Source organism: Anopheles ziemanni, chromosome 2 (assembly GCF_943734765.1).
Source record: "Anopheles ziemanni chromosome 2, idAnoZiCoDA_A2_x.2, whole genome shotgun sequence".
Lineage (NCBI taxonomy): Eukaryota > Metazoa > Arthropoda > Insecta > Diptera > Culicidae > Anopheles > Anopheles ziemanni.
The window spans coordinates 54,739,498-54,755,003 of NC_080705.1; the positions used below are offsets into that span (position 1 = coordinate 54,739,498).

Genomic DNA, 15,506 nt, shown 5'->3' on the forward strand with positions numbered 1-15,506 from the left:
ATTTAATGAAATTACTTTTTGTTTCCCTTCCACGAGAGGAACAATATTATTCCCACACACACGCACACAACCAAACGGCGTGTAAAAAGTTTGAGGATGCCAACGACACATGGCGTTCCCAAGTGGTCACCCACCTAAGTACTAACCATGCCCGATGTTGCTTAACTTCGGTGATCGGACGAGAACCGGTGTTTTCAACATGGTATGGTCGTTGACAAGTATGCTCCTGCTATGTCCGCAACATAAGCGCCGTCGAAGGAGGCTGGACGGAGCTAAAAATAGAACATTCTCACAATGTTCAGTTCTTCCAACAACAAGGTGAAAAGGACACATCGAATGAAATTACTTTTTGTTTCCCTTCCACGAGAGGAACAATATTATTCCCACACACACGCATTCAACCAAACGGTGTGTAAAAAAGTTTGAGGATGCCAACGACACATGGCGTTCCCAAGTGGTCACCCACCTAAGTACTAACCATGCCCGATGTTGCTTAACTTCGGTGATCGGACGAGAACCGGTGTTTTCAACATGGTATGGTCGTTGACAAGTATGCTCCTGCTATGTCCGCAACATAAGCGCCGTCGAAGGAGGCTGGACGGAGCTAAAAATAGAACATTCTCACAATGTTCAGTTCTTCCAACAACAAGGTGAAAAGGACTCATTTAATGAAATTTCTTTTTGTTTCCCTTCCACGAGAGGAAGAATATTATTCCCACACACACGCACACAACCAAACGGCGTGTAAAAAGTTTGAGGATGCCAACGACACATGGCGTTCCCAAGTGGTCACCCACCTAAGTACTAACCATGCCCGATGTTGCTTAACTTCGGTGATCGGACGAGAACCGGTGTTTTCAACATGGTATGGTCGTTGACAAGTATGCTCCTGCTATGTCCGCAACATAAGCGCCGTCGAAGGAGGCTGGACGGAGCTAAAAATAGAACATTCTCACAATGTTCAGTTCTTCCAACAACAAGGTGAAAAGGACACATCGAATGAAATTACTTTTTGTTTCCCTTCCACGAGAGGAAGAATATTATTCCCACACACACGCACACAACCAAACGGCGTGTAAAAAGTTTGAGGATGCCAACGACACATGGCGTTCCCAAGTGGTCACCCACCTAAGTACTAACCATGCCCGATGTTGCTTAACTTCGGTGATCGGACGAGAACCGGTGTTTTCAACATGGTATGGTCGTTGACAAGTATGCTCCTGCTATGTTCGCAACATAAGCGCCGTCGAAGGAGGCTGGACGGAGCTAAAAATAGAACATTCTCACAATGTTCAGTTCTTCCAACAACAAGGTGAAAAGGACACATCGAATGAAATTACTTTTTGTTTCCCTTCCACGAGAGGAAGAATATTATTCCCACACACACGCACACAACCAAACGGCGTGTAAAAAGTTTGAGGATGCCAACGACACATGGCGTTCCCAAGTGGTCACCCACCTAAGTACTAACCATGCCCGATGTTGCTTAACTTCGGTGATCGGACGAGAACCGGTGTTTTCAACATGGTATGGTCGTTGACAAGTATGCTCCTGCTATGTCCGCAACATAAGCGCCGTCGAAGGAGGCTGCCAGGAGCTAAAAATAGAACATTCTCACAATGTTCAGTTCTTCCAACAACAAGGTGAAAAGCACTCATTTAATGAAATTACTTTTTGTTTCCCTTCCACGAGAGGAAGAATATTATTCCCACACACACGCATTCAACCAAACGGCGTGTAAAAAGTTTGAGGATGCCAACGACACATGGCGTTCCCAAGTGGTCACCCACCTAAGTACTAACCATGCCCGATGTTGCTTAACTTCGGTGATCGGACGAGAACCGGTGTTTTCAACATGGTATGGTCGTTGACAAGTATGCTCCTGCTATGTCCGCAACATAAGCGCCGTCGAAGGAGGCTGGACGGAGCTAAAAATAGAACATTCTCACAATGTTCAGTTCTTCCAACAACAAGGTGAAAAGGACACATCGACTGAAATTACTTTTTGTTTCCCTTCCAAGAGAGGAACAATATTATTCCCACACACACGCATTCAACCAAACGGCGTGTAAAAAGTTCGAGGATGCCAACGACACATGGCGTTCCCAAGTGGTCACCCACCTAAGTACTAACCATGCCCGATGTTGCTTAACTTCGGTGATCGGACGAGAACCGGTGTTTTCAACATGGTATGGTCGTTGACAAGTATGCTCCTGCTATGTCCGCAACATAAGCGCCGTCGAAGGAGGCTGGACGGAGCTAAAAATAGAACATTCTCACAATGTTCAGTTCTTCCAACAACAAGGTGAAAAGCACTCATTTAATGAAATTACTTTTTGTTTCCCTTCCACGAGAGGAAGAATATTATTCCCACACACACGCATTCAACCAAACGGCGTGTAAAAAGTTTGAGGATGCCAACGACACATGGCGTTCCCAAGTGGTCACCCACCTAAGTACTAACCATGCCCGATGTTGCTTAACTTCGGTGATCGGACGAGAACCGGTGTTTTCAACATGGTATGGTCGTTGACAAGTATGCTCCTGCTATGTCCGCAACATAAGCGCCGTCGAAGGAGGCTGGACGGAGCTAAAAATAGAACATTCTCACAATGTTCAGTTCTTCCAACAACAAGGTGAAAAGGACACATCGACTGAAATTACTTTTTGTTTCCCTTCCAAGAGAGGAACAATATTATTCCCACACACACGCATTCAACCAAACGGTGTGTAAAAAAGTTTGAGGATGCCAACGACACATGGCGTTCCCAAGTGGTCACCCACCTAAGTACTAACCATGCCCGATGTTGCTTAACTTCGGTGATCGGACGAGAACCGGTGTTTTCAACATGGTATGGTCGTTGACAAGTATGCTCCTGCTATGTCCGCAACATAAGCGCCGTCGAAGGAGGCTGGACGGAGCTAAAAATAGAACATTCTCACAATGTTCAGTTCTTCCAACAACAAGGTGAAAAGGACACATCGACTGAAATTACTTTTTGTTTCCCTTCCAAGAGAGGAACAATATTATTCCCACGCACACGCATTCAACCAAACGGTGTGTAAAAAAGTTTGAGGATGCCAACGACACATGGCGTTCCCAAGTGGTCACCCACCTAAGTACTCTAACCATGCCCGATGTTGCTTAACTTCGGTGATCGGACGAGAACCGGTGTTTTCAACATGGTATGGTCGTTGACAAGTATGCTCCTGCTATGTCCGCAACATAAACGCCGTCGAAGGAGGCTGCCAGGAGCTAAAAATAGAACATTCTCACAATGTTCAGTTCTTCCAACAACAAGGTGAAAAGGACTCATTTAATGAAATTTCTTTTTGTTTCCCTTCCACGAGAGGAAGAATATTATTCCCACACACACGCACACAACCAAACGGCGTGTAAAAAGTTTGAGGATGCCAACGACACATGGCGTTCCCAAGTGGTCACCCACCTAAGTACTACTAACCATGCCCGATGTTGCTTAACTTCGGTGATCGGACGAGAACCGGTGTTTTCAACATGGTATGGTCGTTGACAAGTATGCTCCTGCTATGTCCGCAACATAAGCGTCGTCGAAGGAGGCTGGACGGAGCTAAAAATAGAACATTCTCACAATGTTCAGTTCTTCCAACAACAAGGTGAAAAGGACTCATTTAATGAAATTACTTTTTGTTTCCCTTCCACGAGAGGAAGAATATTATTCCCACACACACGCACACAACCAAACGGCGTGTAAAAAGTTTGAGGATGCCAACGACACATGGCGTTCCCAAGTGGTCACCCACCTAAGTACTAACCATGCCCGATGTTGCTTAACTTCGGTGATCGGACGAGAACCGGTGTTTTCAACATGGTATGGTCGTTGACAAGTATGCTCCTGCTATGTCCGCAACATAAGCGCCGTCGAAGGAGGCTGCCAGGAGCTAAAAATAGAACATTCTCACAATGTTCAATTCTTCCAACAACAAGGTGAAAAGGACTCATTTAATGAAATTTCTTTTTGTTTCCCTTCCACGAGAGGAAGAATATTATTCCCACACACACGCATTCAACCAAACGGCGTGTAAAAAGTTTGAGGATGCCAACGACACATGGCGTTCCCAAGTGGTCACCCACCTAAGTACTAACCATGCCCGATGTTGCTTAACTTCGGTGATCGGACGAGAACCGGTGTTTTCAACATGGTATGGTCGTTGACAAGTATGCTCCTGCTATGTCCGCAACATAAGCGCCGTCGAAGGAGGCTGGACGGAGCTAAAAATAGAACATTCTCACAATGTTCACAGTTCTTCCAACAACAAGGTGAAAAGGACTCATTTAATGAAATTACTTTTTGTTTCCCTTCCACGAGAGGAACAATATTATTCCCACACACACGCACACAACCAAACGGCGTGTAAAAAGTTTGAGGATGCCAACGACACATGGCGTTCCCAAGTGGTCACCCACCTAAGTACTAACCATGCCCGATGTTGCTTAACTTCGGTGATCGGACGAGAACCGGTGTTTTCAACATGGTATGGTCGTTGACAAGTATGCTCCTGCTATGTCCGCAACATAATCGCCGTCGAAGGAGGCTGGACGGAGCTAAAAATAGAACATTCTCACAATGTTCAGTTCTTCCAACAACAAGGTGAAAAGGACTCATTTAATGAAATTACTTTTTGTTTCCCTTCCACGAGAGGAACAATATTATTCCCACACACACGCATTCAACCAAACGGCGGTGTAAAAAGTTTGAGGATGCCAACGACACATGGCGTTCCCAAGTGGTCACCCACCTGAGTACTAACCATGCCCGATGTTGCTTAACTTCGGTGATCGGACGAGAACCGGTGTTTTCAACATGGTATGGTCGTTGACAAGTATGCTCCTGCTATGTCCGCAACATAAGCGCCGTCGAAGGAGGCTGGACGGAGCTAAAAATAGAACATTCTCACAATGTTCAGTTCTTCCAACAACAAGGTGAAAAGCACTCATTTAATGAAATTACTTTTTGTTTCCCTTCCACGAGAGGAAGAATATTATTCCCACACACACGCATTCAACCAAACGGCGTGTAAAAAGTTTGAGGATGCCAACGACACATGGCGTTCCCAAGTGGTCACCCACCTAAGTACTAACCATGCCCGATGTTGCTTAACTTCGGTGATCGGACGAGAACCGGTGTTTTCAACATGGTATGGTCGTTGACAAGTATGCTCCTGCTATGTCCGCAACATAAGCGCCGTCGAAGGAGGCTGCCAGGAGCTAAAAATAGAACATTCTCACAACGGCAATTTCTTCCAACAACAAGGTGAAAAGGACACATCGAAAGAAATTACTTTTTGTTTCCCTTCCACGAGAGGAACAATATTATTCCCACACACACGCACACAACCAAACGGCGTGTAAAAAGTTTGAGGATGCCAACGACACATGGCGTTCCCAAGTGGTCACCCACCTAAGTACTAACCATGCCCGATGTTGCTTAACTTCGGTGATCGGACGAGAACCGGTGTTTTCAACATGGTATGGTCGTTGACAAGTATGCTCCTGCTATGTCCGCAACATAAGCGTCGTCGAAGGAGGCTGGACGGAGCTAAAAATAGAACATTCTCACAATGGCCATTTCTTCCAACAACAAGGTGAAAAGGACTCATTGAATGTAATTACTTTTTGTTTCCCTTCCACGAGAGGAACAATATTATTCCCACACACACGCATTCAACCAAACGGCGTGTAAAAAGTTTGAGGATGCCAACGACACATGGCGTTCCCAAGTGGTCACCCACCTAAGTACTAACCATGCCCGATGTTGCTTAACTTCGGTGATCGGACGAGAACCGGTGTTTTCAACATGGTATGGTCGTTGACAAGTATGCTCCTGCTATGTCCGCAACATAAGCGTCGTCGAAGGAGGCTGGACGGAGCTAAAAATAGAACATTTTCACAATGGCCATTTCTTCCAACAACAAGGTGAAAAGGACTCATTGAATGTAATTTCTTTTTGTTTTCCTTCCACGAGAGGAACAATATTATTCCCACACACACGCACACAACCAAACGGCGTGTAAAAAGTTTGAGGATGCCAACGACACATGGCGTTCCCAAGTGGTCACCCACCTAAGTACTAACCATGCCCGATGTTGCTTAACTTCGGTGATCGGACGAGAACCGGTGTTTTCAACATGGTATGGTCGTTGACAAGTATGCTCCTGCTATGTCCGCAACATAATCGCCGTCGAAGGAGGCTGGACGGAGCTAAAAATAGAACATTCTCACAATGTTCAGTTCTTCCAACAACAAGGTGAAAAGGACTCATTTAATGAAATTTCTTTTTGTTTCCCTTCCACGAGAGGAAGAATATTATTCCCACACACACGCACACAACCAAACGGCGTGTAAAAAGTTTGAGGATGCCAACGACACATGGCGTTCCCAAGTGGTCACTCACCTAAGTACTAACCATGCCCGATGTTGCTTAACTTCGGTGATCGGACGAGAACCGGTGTTTTCAACATGGTATGGTCGTTGACAAGTATGCTCCTGCTATGTCCGCAACATAATCGCCGTCGAAGGAGGCTGGACGGAGCTAAAAATAGAACATTCTCACAATGTTCAGTTCTTCCAACAACAAGGTGAAAAGGACTCATTTAATGAAATTTCTTTTTGTTTCCCTTCCACGAGAGGAAGAATATTATTCCCACACACACGCACACAACCAAACGGCGTGTAAAAAGTTTGAGGATGCCAACGACACATGGCGTTCCCAAGTGGTCACCCACCTAAGTACTAACCATGCCCGATGTTGCTTAACTTCGGTGATCGGACGAGAACCGGTGTTTTCAACATGGTATGGTCGTTGACAAGTATGCTCCTGCTATGTCCGCAACATAATCGCCGTCGAAGGAGGCTGGACGGAGCTAAAAATAGAACATTCTCACAATGTTCAGTTCTTCCAACAACAAGGTGAAAAGGACTCATTTAATGAAATTTCTTTTTGTTTCCCTTCCACGAGAGGAAGAATATTATTCCCACACACACGCACACAACCAAACGGCGTGTAAAAAGTTTGAGGATGCCAACGACACATGGCGTTCCCAAGTGGTCACTCACCTAAGTACTAACCATGCCCGATGTTGCTTAACTTCGGTGATCGGACGAGAACCGGTGTTTTCAACATGGTATGGTCGTTGACAAGTATGCTCCTGCTATGTCCGCAACATAATCGCCGTCGAAGGAGGCTGGACGGAGCTAAAAATAGAACATTCTCACAATGTTCAGTTCTTCCAACAACAAGGTGAAAAGGACTCATTTAATGAAATTTCTTTTTGTTTCCCTTCCACGAGAGGAAGAATATTATTCCCACACACACGCACACAACCAAACGGCGTGTAAAAAGTTTGAGGATGCCAACGACACATGGCGTTCCCAAGTGGTCACTCACCTAAGTACTAACCATGCCCGATGTTGCTTAACTTCGGTGATCGGACGAGAACCGGTGTTTTCAACATGGTATGGTCGTTGACAAGTATGCTCCTGCTATGTCCGCAACATAATCGCCGTCGAAGGAGGCTGGACGGAGCTAAAAATAGAACATTCTCACAATGTTCAGTTCTTCCAACAACAAGGTGAAAAGGACTCATTTAATGAAATTTCTTTTTGTTTCCCTTCCACGAGAGGAAGAATATTATTCCCACACACACGCACACAACCAAACGGCGTGTAAAAAGTTTGAGGATGCCAACGACACATGGCGTTCCCAAGTGGTCACCCACCTAAGTACTAACCATGCCCGATGTTGCTTAACTTCGGTGATCGGACGAGAACCGGTGTTTTCAACATGGTATGGTCGTTGACAAGTATGCTCCTGCTATGTCCGCAACATAAGCGTCGTCGAAGGAGGCTGGACGGAGCTAAAAATAGAACATTTTCACAATGGCCATTTCTTCCAACAACAAGGTGAAAAGGACTCATTGAATGTAATTTCTTTTTGTTTTCCTTCCACGAGAGGAACAATATTATTCCCACACACACGCACACAACCAAACGGCGTGTAAAAAGTTTGAGGATGCCAACGACACATGGCGTTCCCAAGTGGTCACCCACCTAAGTACTAACCATGCCCGATGTTGCTTAACTTCGGTGATCGGACGAGAACCGGTGTTTTCAACATGGTATGGTCGTTGACAAGTATGCTCCTGCTATGTCCGCAACATAAGCGTCGTCGAAGGAGGCTGGACGGAGCTAAAAATAGAACATTTTCACAATGGCCATTTCTTCCAACAACAAGGTGAAAAGGACTCATTGAATGTAATTTCTTTTTGTTTTCCTTCCACGAGAGGAACAATATTATTCCCACACACACGCACACAACCAAACGGCGTGTAAAAAGTTTGAGGATGCCAACGACACATGGCGTTCCCAAGTGGTCACCCACCTAAGTACTAACCATGCCCGATGTTGCTTAACTTCGGTGATCGGACGAGAACCGGTGTTTTCAACATGGTATGGTCGTTGACAAGTATGCTCCTGCTATGTCCGCAACATAATCGCCGTCGAAGGAGGCTGGACGGAGCTAAAAATAGAACATTCTCACAATGTTCAGTTCTTCCAACAACAAGGTGAAAAGGACTCATTTAATGAAATTTCTTTTTGTTTCCCTTCCACGAGAGGAAGAATATTATTCCCACACACACGCACACAACCAAACGGCGTGTAAAAAGTTTGAGGATGCCAACGACACATGGCGTTCCCAAGTGGTCACTCACCTAAGTACTAACCATGCCCGATGTTGCTTAACTTCGGTGATCGGACGAGAACCGGTGTTTTCAACATGGTATGGTCGTTGACAAGTATGCTCCTGCTATGTCCGCAACATAATCGCCGTCGAAGGAGGCTGGACGGAGCTAAAAATAGAACATTCTCACAATGTTCAGTTCTTCCAACAACAAGGTGAAAAGGACTCATTTAATGAAATTTCTTTTTGTTTCCCTTCCACGAGAGGAAGAATATTATTCCCACACACACGCACACAACCAAACGGCGTGTAAAAAGTTTGAGGATGCCAACGACACATGGCGTTCCCAAGTGGTCACCCACCTAAGTACTAACCATGCCCGATGTTGCTTAACTTCGGTGATCGGACGAGAACCGGTGTTTTCAACATGGTATGGTCGTTGACAAGTATGCTCCTGCTATGTCCGCAACATAATCGCCGTCGAAGGAGGCTGGACGGAGCTAAAAATAGAACATTCTCACAATGTTCAGTTCTTCCAACAACAAGGTGAAAAGGACTCATTTAATGAAATTACTTTTTGTTTCCCTTCCACGAGAGGAACAATATTATTCCCACACACACGCATTCAACCAAACGGCGGTGTAAAAAGTTTGAGGATGCCAACGACACATGGCGTTCCCAAGTGGTCACCCACCTAAGTACTAACCATGCCCGATGTTGCTTAACTTCGGTGATCGGACGAGAACCGGTGTTTTCAACATGGTATGGTCGTTGACAAGTATGCTCCTGCTATGTCCGCAACATAAGCGCCGTCGAAGGAGGCTGCCAGGAGCTAAAAATAGAACATTCTCACAATGTTCAGTTCTTCCAACAACAAGGTGAAAAAGACTCATTTAATGAAATTTCTTTTTGTTTCCCTTCCACGAGAGGAAGAATATTATTCCCACACACACGCACACAACCAAACGGCGTGTAAAAAGTTTGAGGATGCCAACGACACATGGCGTTCCCAAGTGGTCACCCACCTAAGTACTAACCATGCCCGATGTTGCTTAACTTCGGTGATCGGACGAGAACCGGTGTTTTCAACATGGTATGGTCGTTGACAAGTATGCTCCTGCTATGTCCGCAACATAATCGCCGTCGAAGGAGGCTGGACGGAGCTAAAAATAGAACATTCTCACAATGTTCAGTTCTTCCAACAACAAGGTGAAAAGGACTCATTTAATGAAATTACTTTTTGTTTCCCTTCCACGAGAGGAACAATATTATTCCCACACACACGCATTCAACCAAACGGCGTGTAAAAAGTTTGAGGATGCCAACGACACATGGCGTTCCCAAGTGGTCACCCACCTAAGTACTAACCATGCCCGATGTTGCTTAACTTCGGTGATCGGACGAGAACCGGTGTTTTCAACATGGTATGGTCGTTGACAAGTATGCTCCTGCTATGTCCGCAACATAAGCGCCGTCGAAGGAGGCTGCCAGGAGCTAAAAATAGAACATTCTCACAATGTTCAGTTCTTCTTCTCACAACAAGGTGAAAAGGACTCATTTAATGAAATTACTTTTTGTTTCCCTTCCACGAGAGGAACAATATTATTCCCACACACACGCATGCAACCAAACGGCGTGTAAAAAGTTTGAGGATGCCAACGACACATGGCGTTCCCAAGTGGTCACCCACCTAAGTACTAACCATGCCCGATGTTGCTTAACTTCGGTGATCGGACGAGAACCGGTGTTTTCAACATGGTATGGTCGTTGACAAGTATGCTCCTGCTATGTCCGCAACATAAGCGTCGTCGAAGGAGGCTGGACGGAGCTAAAAATAGAACATTCTCACAATGTTCAGTTCTTCCAACAACAAGGTGAAAAGGACTCATTTAATGAAATTACTTTTTGTTTCCCTTCCACGAGAGGAAGAATATTATTCCCACACACACGCACACAACCAAACGGCGTGTAAAAAGTTTGAGGATGCCAACGACACATGGCGTTCCCAAGTGGTCACCCACCTGAGTACTAACCATGCCCGATGTTGCTTAACTTCGGTGATCGGACGAGAACCGGTGTTTTCAACATGGTATGGTCGTTGACAAGTATGCTCCTGCTATGTCCGCAACATAAGCGCCGTCGAAGGAGGCTGGACGGAGCTAAAAATAGAACATTCTCACAATGTTCAGTTCTTCCAACAACAAGGTGAAAAGGACTCATTGAATGTAATTTCTTTTTGTTTCCCTTCCACGAGAGGAAGAATATTATTCCCACACACACGCACACAACCAAACGGCGTGTAAAAAGTTTGAGGATGCCAACGACACATGGCGTTCCCAAGTGGTCACCCACCTAAGTACTAACCATGCCCGATGTTGCTTAACTTCGGTGATCGGACGAGAACCGGTGTTTTCAACATGGTATGGTCGTTGACAAGTATGCTCCTGCTATGTCCGCAACATAAGCGCCGTCGAAGGAGGCTGGACGGAGCTAAAAATAGAACATTCTCACAATGTTCAGTTCTTCCAACAACAAGGTGAAAAGGACTCATTTAATGAAATTACTTTTTGTTTCCCTTCCACGAGAGGAAGAATATTATTCCCACACACACGCACACAACCAAACGGCGTGTAAAAAATTTGAGGATGCCAACGACACATGGCGTTCCCAAGTGGTCACCCACCTAAGTACTAACCATGCCCGATGTTGCTTAACTTCGGTGATCGGACGAGAACCGGTGTTTTCAACATGGTATGGTCGTTGACAAGTATGCTCCTGCTATGTCCGCAACATAAGCGCCGGCGAAGGAGGCTGGACGGAGCTAAAAATAGAACATTCTCACAATGTTCAGTTCTTCCAACAACAAGGTGAAAAGGACACATCGAATGAAATTACTTTTTGTTTCCCTTCCAAGAGAGGAACAATATTATTCCCACACACACGCATTCAACCAAACGGTGTGTAAAAAAGTTTGAGGATGCCAACGACACATGGCGTTCCCAAGTGGTCACCCACCTAAGTACTAACCATGCCCGATGTTGCTTAACTTCGGTGATCGGACGAGAACCGGTGTTTTCAACATGGTATGGTCGTTGACAAGTATGCTCCTGCTATGTCCGCAACATAATCGCCGTCGAAGGAGGCTGGACGGAGCTAAAAATAGAACATTCTCACAATGTTCAGTTCTTCCAACAACAAGGTGAAAAGGACTCATTTAATGAAATTACTTTTTGTTTCCCTTCCACGAGAGGAACAATATTATTCCCACACACACGCATTCAACCAAACGGCGTGTAAAAAGTTTGAGGATGCCAACGACACATGGCGTTCCCAAGTGGTCACCCACCTAAGTACTAACCATGCCCGATGTTGCTTAACTTCGGTGATCGGACGAGAACCGGTGTTTTCAACATGGTATGGTCGTTGACAAGTATGCTCCTGCTATGTCCGCAACATAAGCGCCGTCGAAGGAGGCTGGACGGAGCTAAAAATAGAACATTCTCACAATGTTCAGTTCTTCCAACAACAAGGTGAAAAGGACTCATTTAATGAAATTACTTTTTGTTTCCCTTCCACGAGAGGAACAATATTATTCCCACACACACGCATTCAACCAAACGGCGTGTAAAAAGTTTGAGGATGCCAACGACACATGGCGTTCCCAAGTGGTCACCCACCTAAGTACTAACCATGCCCGATGTTGCTTAACTTCGGTGATCGGACGAGAACCGGTGTTTTCAACATGGTATGGTCGTTGACAAGTATGCTCCTGCTATGTCCGCAACATAAGCGCCGTCGAAGGAGGCTGCCAGGAGCTAAAAATAGAACATTCTCACAATGTTCAGTTCTTCTTCTCACAACAAGGTGAAAAGGACTCATTTAATGAAATTACTTTTTGTTTCCCTTCCACGAGAGGAACAATATTATTCCCACACACACGCATGCAACCAAACGGCGTGTAAAAAGTTTGAGGATGCCAACGACACATGGCGTTCCCAAGTGGTCACCCACCTAAGTACTAACCATGCCCGATGTTGCTTAACTTCGGTGATCGGACGAGAACCGGTGTTTTCAACATGGTATGGTCGTTGACAAGTATGCTCCTGCTATGTCCGCAACATAAGCGTCGTCGAAGGAGGCTGGACGGAGCTAAAAATAGAACATTCTCACAATGTTCAGTTCTTCCAACAACAAGGTGAAAAGGACTCATTTAATGAAATTACTTTTTGTTTCCCTTCCACGAGAGGAAGAATATTATTCCCACACACACGCACACAACCAAACGGCGTGTAAAAAGTTTGAGGATGCCAACGACACATGGCGTTCCCAAGTGGTCACCCACCTGAGTACTAACCATGCCCGATGTTGCTTAACTTCGGTGATCGGACGAGAACCGGTGTTTTCAACATGGTATGGTCGTTGACAAGTATGCTCCTGCTATGTCCGCAACATAAGCGCCGTCGAAGGAGGCTGGACGGAGCTAAAAATAGAACATTCTCACAATGTTCAGTTCTTCCAACAACAAGGTGAAAAGGACTCATTGAATGTAATTTCTTTTTGTTTCCCTTCCACGAGAGGAAGAATATTATTCCCACACACACGCACACAACCAAACGGCGTGTAAAAAGTTTGAGGATGCCAACGACACATGGCGTTCCCAAGTGGTCACCCACCTAAGTACTAACCATGCCCGATGTTGCTTAACTTCGGTGATCGGACGAGAACCGGTGTTTTCAACATGGTATGGTCGTTGACAAGTATGCTCCTGCTATGTCCGCAACATAAGCGCCGTCGAAGGAGGCTGGACGGAGCTAAAAATAGAACATTCTCACAATGTTCAGTTCTTCCAACAACAAGGTGAAAAGGACTCATTTAATGAAATTACTTTTTGTTTCCCTTCCACGAGAGGAAGAATATTATTCCCACACACACGCACACAACCAAACGGCGTGTAAAAAATTTGAGGATGCCAACGACACATGGCGTTCCCAAGTGGTCACCCACCTAAGTACTAACCATGCCCGATGTTGCTTAACTTCGGTGATCGGACGAGAACCGGTGTTTTCAACATGGTATGGTCGTTGACAAGTATGCTCCTGCTATGTCCGCAACATAAGCGCCGGCGAAGGAGGCTGGACGGAGCTAAAAATAGAACATTCTCACAATGTTCAGTTCTTCCAACAACAAGGTGAAAAGGACACATCGAATGAAATTACTTTTTGTTTCCCTTCCAAGAGAGGAACAATATTATTCCCACACACACGCATTCAACCAAACGGTGTGTAAAAAAGTTTGAGGATGCCAACGACACATGGCGTTCCCAAGTGGTCACCCACCTAAGTACTAACCATGCCCGATGTTGCTTAACTTCGGTGATCGGACGAGAACCGGTGTTTTCAACATGGTATGGTCGTTGACAAGTATGCTCCTGCTATGTCCGCAACATAAGCGCCGTCGAAGGAGGCTGGACGGAGCTAAAAATAGAACATTCTCACAATGTTCAGTTCTTCCAACAACAAGGTGAAAAGGACTCATTTAATGAAATTACTTTTTGTTTCCCTTCCACGAGAGGAAGAATATTATTCCCACACACACGCATTCAACCAAACGGCGTGTAAAAAGTTTGAGGATGCCAACGACACATGGCGTTCCCAAGTGGTCACCCACCTAAGTACTAACCATGCCCGATGTTGCTTAACTTCGGTGATCGGACGAGAACCGGTGTTTTCAACATGGTATGGTCGTTGACAAGTATGCTCCTGCTATGTCCGCAACATAAGCGCCGTCGAAGGAGGCTGGACGGAGCTAAAAATAGAACATTCTCACAATGTTCAGTTCTTCCAACAACAAGGTGAAAAGCACTCATTTAATGAAATTACTTTTTGTTTCCCTTCCACGAGAGGAAGAATATTATTCCCACACACACGCATTCAACCAAACGGCGTGTAAAAAGTTTGAGGATGCCAACGACACATGGCGTTCCCAAGTGGTCACCCACCTAAGTACTAACCATGCCCGATGTTGCTTAACTTCGGTGATCGGACGAGAACCGGTGTTTTCAACATGGTATGGTCGTTGACAAGTATGCTCCTGCTATGTCCGCAACATAAGCGCCGTCGAAGGAGGCTGCCAGGAGCTAAAAATAGAACATTCTCACAATGTTCAGTTCTTCCAACAACAAGGTGAAAAGGACACATCGAATGAAATTACTTTTTGTTTCCCTTCCACGAGAGGAACAATATTATTCCCACACACACGCACACAACCAAACGGCGTGTAAAAAGTTCGAGGATGCCAACGACACATGGCGTTCCCAAGTGGTCACCCACCTAAGTACTACTAACCATGCCCGATGTTGCTTAACTTCGGTGATCGGACGAGAACCGGTGTTTTCAACATGGTATGGTCGTTGACAAGTATGCTCCTGCTATGTCCGCAACATAAGCGCCGTCGAAGGAGGCTGGACGGAGCTAAAAATAGAACATTCTCACAATGTTCAGTTCTTCCAACAACAAGGTGAAAAGGACACATCGACTGAAATTACTTTTTGTTTCCCTTCCACGAGAGGAACAATATTATTCCCACACACACGCATTCAACCAAACGGCGTGTAAAAAGTTTGAGGATGCCAACGACACATGGCGTTCCCAAGTGGTCACCCACCTAAGTACTAACCATGCCCGATGTTGCTTAACTTCGGTGATCGGACGAGAACCGGTGTTTTCAACATGGTATGGTCGTTGACAAGTATGCTCCTGCTATGTCCGCAACATAAGCGTCGTCGAA

At 45.5% G+C, this 15,506-nt stretch overlaps 47 non-coding genes across 47 annotated transcripts; all 47 read right to left on the minus strand.

Moving 5' to 3' along the window:
• Window positions 1-97: 97 nt before the first annotated feature.
• LOC131283350 (5S ribosomal RNA) lies at window positions 98-216 on the minus strand. The gene has a single exon (XR_009188834.1). It is a non-coding gene; the product is annotated as a 5S ribosomal RNA (ribosomal RNA).
• A 213-nt stretch (window positions 217-429) lies between these two features.
• LOC131283352 (5S ribosomal RNA) lies at window positions 430-548 on the minus strand. The gene has a single exon (XR_009188836.1). It is a non-coding gene; the product is annotated as a 5S ribosomal RNA (ribosomal RNA).
• Window positions 549-760: 212 nt separating this feature from the next.
• On the minus strand, window positions 761-879 carry LOC131283353 (5S ribosomal RNA). The gene has a single exon (XR_009188837.1). It is a non-coding gene; the product is annotated as a 5S ribosomal RNA (ribosomal RNA).
• A 212-nt stretch (window positions 880-1,091) lies between these two features.
• Window positions 1,092-1,210, minus strand: LOC131283354 (5S ribosomal RNA). The gene has a single exon (XR_009188838.1). It is a non-coding gene; the product is annotated as a 5S ribosomal RNA (ribosomal RNA).
• Window positions 1,211-1,422: 212 nt separating this feature from the next.
• Window positions 1,423-1,541, minus strand: LOC131283355 (5S ribosomal RNA). Its single transcript, XR_009188839.1, has one exon. It is a non-coding gene; the product is annotated as a 5S ribosomal RNA (ribosomal RNA).
• A 212-nt stretch (window positions 1,542-1,753) lies between these two features.
• Window positions 1,754-1,872, minus strand: LOC131283356 (5S ribosomal RNA). The gene has a single exon (XR_009188840.1). It is a non-coding gene; the product is annotated as a 5S ribosomal RNA (ribosomal RNA).
• Window positions 1,873-2,084: 212 nt separating this feature from the next.
• Window positions 2,085-2,203, minus strand: LOC131283357 (5S ribosomal RNA). Its single transcript, XR_009188841.1, has one exon. It is a non-coding gene; the product is annotated as a 5S ribosomal RNA (ribosomal RNA).
• A 212-nt stretch (window positions 2,204-2,415) lies between these two features.
• LOC131283358 (5S ribosomal RNA) lies at window positions 2,416-2,534 on the minus strand. Its single transcript, XR_009188842.1, has one exon. It is a non-coding gene; the product is annotated as a 5S ribosomal RNA (ribosomal RNA).
• Window positions 2,535-2,747: 213 nt separating this feature from the next.
• On the minus strand, window positions 2,748-2,866 carry LOC131283359 (5S ribosomal RNA). The gene has a single exon (XR_009188843.1). It is a non-coding gene; the product is annotated as a 5S ribosomal RNA (ribosomal RNA).
• A 213-nt stretch (window positions 2,867-3,079) lies between these two features.
• LOC131283221 (5S ribosomal RNA) lies at window positions 3,080-3,200 on the minus strand. The gene has a single exon (XR_009188714.1). It is a non-coding gene; the product is annotated as a 5S ribosomal RNA (ribosomal RNA).
• A 212-nt stretch (window positions 3,201-3,412) lies between these two features.
• LOC131283224 (5S ribosomal RNA) lies at window positions 3,413-3,534 on the minus strand. Its single transcript, XR_009188717.1, has one exon. It is a non-coding gene; the product is annotated as a 5S ribosomal RNA (ribosomal RNA).
• A 212-nt stretch (window positions 3,535-3,746) lies between these two features.
• LOC131283360 (5S ribosomal RNA) lies at window positions 3,747-3,865 on the minus strand. The gene has a single exon (XR_009188844.1). It is a non-coding gene; the product is annotated as a 5S ribosomal RNA (ribosomal RNA).
• Window positions 3,866-4,077: 212 nt separating this feature from the next.
• On the minus strand, window positions 4,078-4,196 carry LOC131283361 (5S ribosomal RNA). Its single transcript, XR_009188845.1, has one exon. It is a non-coding gene; the product is annotated as a 5S ribosomal RNA (ribosomal RNA).
• Window positions 4,197-4,410: 214 nt separating this feature from the next.
• Window positions 4,411-4,529, minus strand: LOC131283363 (5S ribosomal RNA). Its single transcript, XR_009188847.1, has one exon. It is a non-coding gene; the product is annotated as a 5S ribosomal RNA (ribosomal RNA).
• Window positions 4,530-4,742: 213 nt separating this feature from the next.
• LOC131283189 (5S ribosomal RNA) lies at window positions 4,743-4,861 on the minus strand. The gene has a single exon (XR_009188684.1). It is a non-coding gene; the product is annotated as a 5S ribosomal RNA (ribosomal RNA).
• A 212-nt stretch (window positions 4,862-5,073) lies between these two features.
• Window positions 5,074-5,192, minus strand: LOC131283364 (5S ribosomal RNA). The gene has a single exon (XR_009188848.1). It is a non-coding gene; the product is annotated as a 5S ribosomal RNA (ribosomal RNA).
• A 212-nt stretch (window positions 5,193-5,404) lies between these two features.
• LOC131283366 (5S ribosomal RNA) lies at window positions 5,405-5,523 on the minus strand. The gene has a single exon (XR_009188849.1). It is a non-coding gene; the product is annotated as a 5S ribosomal RNA (ribosomal RNA).
• Window positions 5,524-5,735: 212 nt separating this feature from the next.
• LOC131283367 (5S ribosomal RNA) lies at window positions 5,736-5,854 on the minus strand. Its single transcript, XR_009188850.1, has one exon. It is a non-coding gene; the product is annotated as a 5S ribosomal RNA (ribosomal RNA).
• Window positions 5,855-6,066: 212 nt separating this feature from the next.
• LOC131283368 (5S ribosomal RNA) lies at window positions 6,067-6,185 on the minus strand. Its single transcript, XR_009188851.1, has one exon. It is a non-coding gene; the product is annotated as a 5S ribosomal RNA (ribosomal RNA).
• A 212-nt stretch (window positions 6,186-6,397) lies between these two features.
• On the minus strand, window positions 6,398-6,516 carry LOC131283215 (5S ribosomal RNA). The gene has a single exon (XR_009188708.1). It is a non-coding gene; the product is annotated as a 5S ribosomal RNA (ribosomal RNA).
• A 212-nt stretch (window positions 6,517-6,728) lies between these two features.
• Window positions 6,729-6,847, minus strand: LOC131283369 (5S ribosomal RNA). The gene has a single exon (XR_009188852.1). It is a non-coding gene; the product is annotated as a 5S ribosomal RNA (ribosomal RNA).
• Window positions 6,848-7,059: 212 nt separating this feature from the next.
• Window positions 7,060-7,178, minus strand: LOC131283216 (5S ribosomal RNA). Its single transcript, XR_009188709.1, has one exon. It is a non-coding gene; the product is annotated as a 5S ribosomal RNA (ribosomal RNA).
• Window positions 7,179-7,390: 212 nt separating this feature from the next.
• Window positions 7,391-7,509, minus strand: LOC131283217 (5S ribosomal RNA). Its single transcript, XR_009188710.1, has one exon. It is a non-coding gene; the product is annotated as a 5S ribosomal RNA (ribosomal RNA).
• A 212-nt stretch (window positions 7,510-7,721) lies between these two features.
• On the minus strand, window positions 7,722-7,840 carry LOC131283370 (5S ribosomal RNA). The gene has a single exon (XR_009188853.1). It is a non-coding gene; the product is annotated as a 5S ribosomal RNA (ribosomal RNA).
• Window positions 7,841-8,052: 212 nt separating this feature from the next.
• On the minus strand, window positions 8,053-8,171 carry LOC131283371 (5S ribosomal RNA). Its single transcript, XR_009188854.1, has one exon. It is a non-coding gene; the product is annotated as a 5S ribosomal RNA (ribosomal RNA).
• Window positions 8,172-8,383: 212 nt separating this feature from the next.
• Window positions 8,384-8,502, minus strand: LOC131283372 (5S ribosomal RNA). The gene has a single exon (XR_009188855.1). It is a non-coding gene; the product is annotated as a 5S ribosomal RNA (ribosomal RNA).
• A 212-nt stretch (window positions 8,503-8,714) lies between these two features.
• LOC131283218 (5S ribosomal RNA) lies at window positions 8,715-8,833 on the minus strand. The gene has a single exon (XR_009188711.1). It is a non-coding gene; the product is annotated as a 5S ribosomal RNA (ribosomal RNA).
• A 212-nt stretch (window positions 8,834-9,045) lies between these two features.
• LOC131283373 (5S ribosomal RNA) lies at window positions 9,046-9,164 on the minus strand. Its single transcript, XR_009188856.1, has one exon. It is a non-coding gene; the product is annotated as a 5S ribosomal RNA (ribosomal RNA).
• Window positions 9,165-9,377: 213 nt separating this feature from the next.
• Window positions 9,378-9,496, minus strand: LOC131283375 (5S ribosomal RNA). The gene has a single exon (XR_009188858.1). It is a non-coding gene; the product is annotated as a 5S ribosomal RNA (ribosomal RNA).
• Window positions 9,497-9,708: 212 nt separating this feature from the next.
• On the minus strand, window positions 9,709-9,827 carry LOC131283376 (5S ribosomal RNA). The gene has a single exon (XR_009188859.1). It is a non-coding gene; the product is annotated as a 5S ribosomal RNA (ribosomal RNA).
• A 212-nt stretch (window positions 9,828-10,039) lies between these two features.
• LOC131283377 (5S ribosomal RNA) lies at window positions 10,040-10,158 on the minus strand. Its single transcript, XR_009188860.1, has one exon. It is a non-coding gene; the product is annotated as a 5S ribosomal RNA (ribosomal RNA).
• A 215-nt stretch (window positions 10,159-10,373) lies between these two features.
• On the minus strand, window positions 10,374-10,492 carry LOC131283378 (5S ribosomal RNA). Its single transcript, XR_009188861.1, has one exon. It is a non-coding gene; the product is annotated as a 5S ribosomal RNA (ribosomal RNA).
• A 212-nt stretch (window positions 10,493-10,704) lies between these two features.
• On the minus strand, window positions 10,705-10,823 carry LOC131283190 (5S ribosomal RNA). Its single transcript, XR_009188685.1, has one exon. It is a non-coding gene; the product is annotated as a 5S ribosomal RNA (ribosomal RNA).
• A 212-nt stretch (window positions 10,824-11,035) lies between these two features.
• On the minus strand, window positions 11,036-11,154 carry LOC131283379 (5S ribosomal RNA). The gene has a single exon (XR_009188862.1). It is a non-coding gene; the product is annotated as a 5S ribosomal RNA (ribosomal RNA).
• Window positions 11,155-11,366: 212 nt separating this feature from the next.
• Window positions 11,367-11,485, minus strand: LOC131283382 (5S ribosomal RNA). Its single transcript, XR_009188864.1, has one exon. It is a non-coding gene; the product is annotated as a 5S ribosomal RNA (ribosomal RNA).
• A 213-nt stretch (window positions 11,486-11,698) lies between these two features.
• On the minus strand, window positions 11,699-11,817 carry LOC131283383 (5S ribosomal RNA). The gene has a single exon (XR_009188865.1). It is a non-coding gene; the product is annotated as a 5S ribosomal RNA (ribosomal RNA).
• A 212-nt stretch (window positions 11,818-12,029) lies between these two features.
• Window positions 12,030-12,148, minus strand: LOC131283384 (5S ribosomal RNA). Its single transcript, XR_009188866.1, has one exon. It is a non-coding gene; the product is annotated as a 5S ribosomal RNA (ribosomal RNA).
• Window positions 12,149-12,360: 212 nt separating this feature from the next.
• Window positions 12,361-12,479, minus strand: LOC131283385 (5S ribosomal RNA). Its single transcript, XR_009188867.1, has one exon. It is a non-coding gene; the product is annotated as a 5S ribosomal RNA (ribosomal RNA).
• A 215-nt stretch (window positions 12,480-12,694) lies between these two features.
• On the minus strand, window positions 12,695-12,813 carry LOC131283386 (5S ribosomal RNA). Its single transcript, XR_009188868.1, has one exon. It is a non-coding gene; the product is annotated as a 5S ribosomal RNA (ribosomal RNA).
• Window positions 12,814-13,025: 212 nt separating this feature from the next.
• On the minus strand, window positions 13,026-13,144 carry LOC131283191 (5S ribosomal RNA). The gene has a single exon (XR_009188686.1). It is a non-coding gene; the product is annotated as a 5S ribosomal RNA (ribosomal RNA).
• A 212-nt stretch (window positions 13,145-13,356) lies between these two features.
• LOC131283388 (5S ribosomal RNA) lies at window positions 13,357-13,475 on the minus strand. Its single transcript, XR_009188870.1, has one exon. It is a non-coding gene; the product is annotated as a 5S ribosomal RNA (ribosomal RNA).
• Window positions 13,476-13,687: 212 nt separating this feature from the next.
• On the minus strand, window positions 13,688-13,806 carry LOC131283389 (5S ribosomal RNA). Its single transcript, XR_009188871.1, has one exon. It is a non-coding gene; the product is annotated as a 5S ribosomal RNA (ribosomal RNA).
• A 213-nt stretch (window positions 13,807-14,019) lies between these two features.
• LOC131283390 (5S ribosomal RNA) lies at window positions 14,020-14,138 on the minus strand. Its single transcript, XR_009188872.1, has one exon. It is a non-coding gene; the product is annotated as a 5S ribosomal RNA (ribosomal RNA).
• Window positions 14,139-14,350: 212 nt separating this feature from the next.
• LOC131283391 (5S ribosomal RNA) lies at window positions 14,351-14,469 on the minus strand. The gene has a single exon (XR_009188873.1). It is a non-coding gene; the product is annotated as a 5S ribosomal RNA (ribosomal RNA).
• A 212-nt stretch (window positions 14,470-14,681) lies between these two features.
• On the minus strand, window positions 14,682-14,800 carry LOC131283392 (5S ribosomal RNA). The gene has a single exon (XR_009188874.1). It is a non-coding gene; the product is annotated as a 5S ribosomal RNA (ribosomal RNA).
• A 212-nt stretch (window positions 14,801-15,012) lies between these two features.
• Window positions 15,013-15,134, minus strand: LOC131283225 (5S ribosomal RNA). The gene has a single exon (XR_009188718.1). It is a non-coding gene; the product is annotated as a 5S ribosomal RNA (ribosomal RNA).
• Window positions 15,135-15,346: 212 nt separating this feature from the next.
• Window positions 15,347-15,465, minus strand: LOC131283393 (5S ribosomal RNA). The gene has a single exon (XR_009188875.1). It is a non-coding gene; the product is annotated as a 5S ribosomal RNA (ribosomal RNA).
• Between the last annotated feature and the right edge of the window lie 41 nt (window positions 15,466-15,506).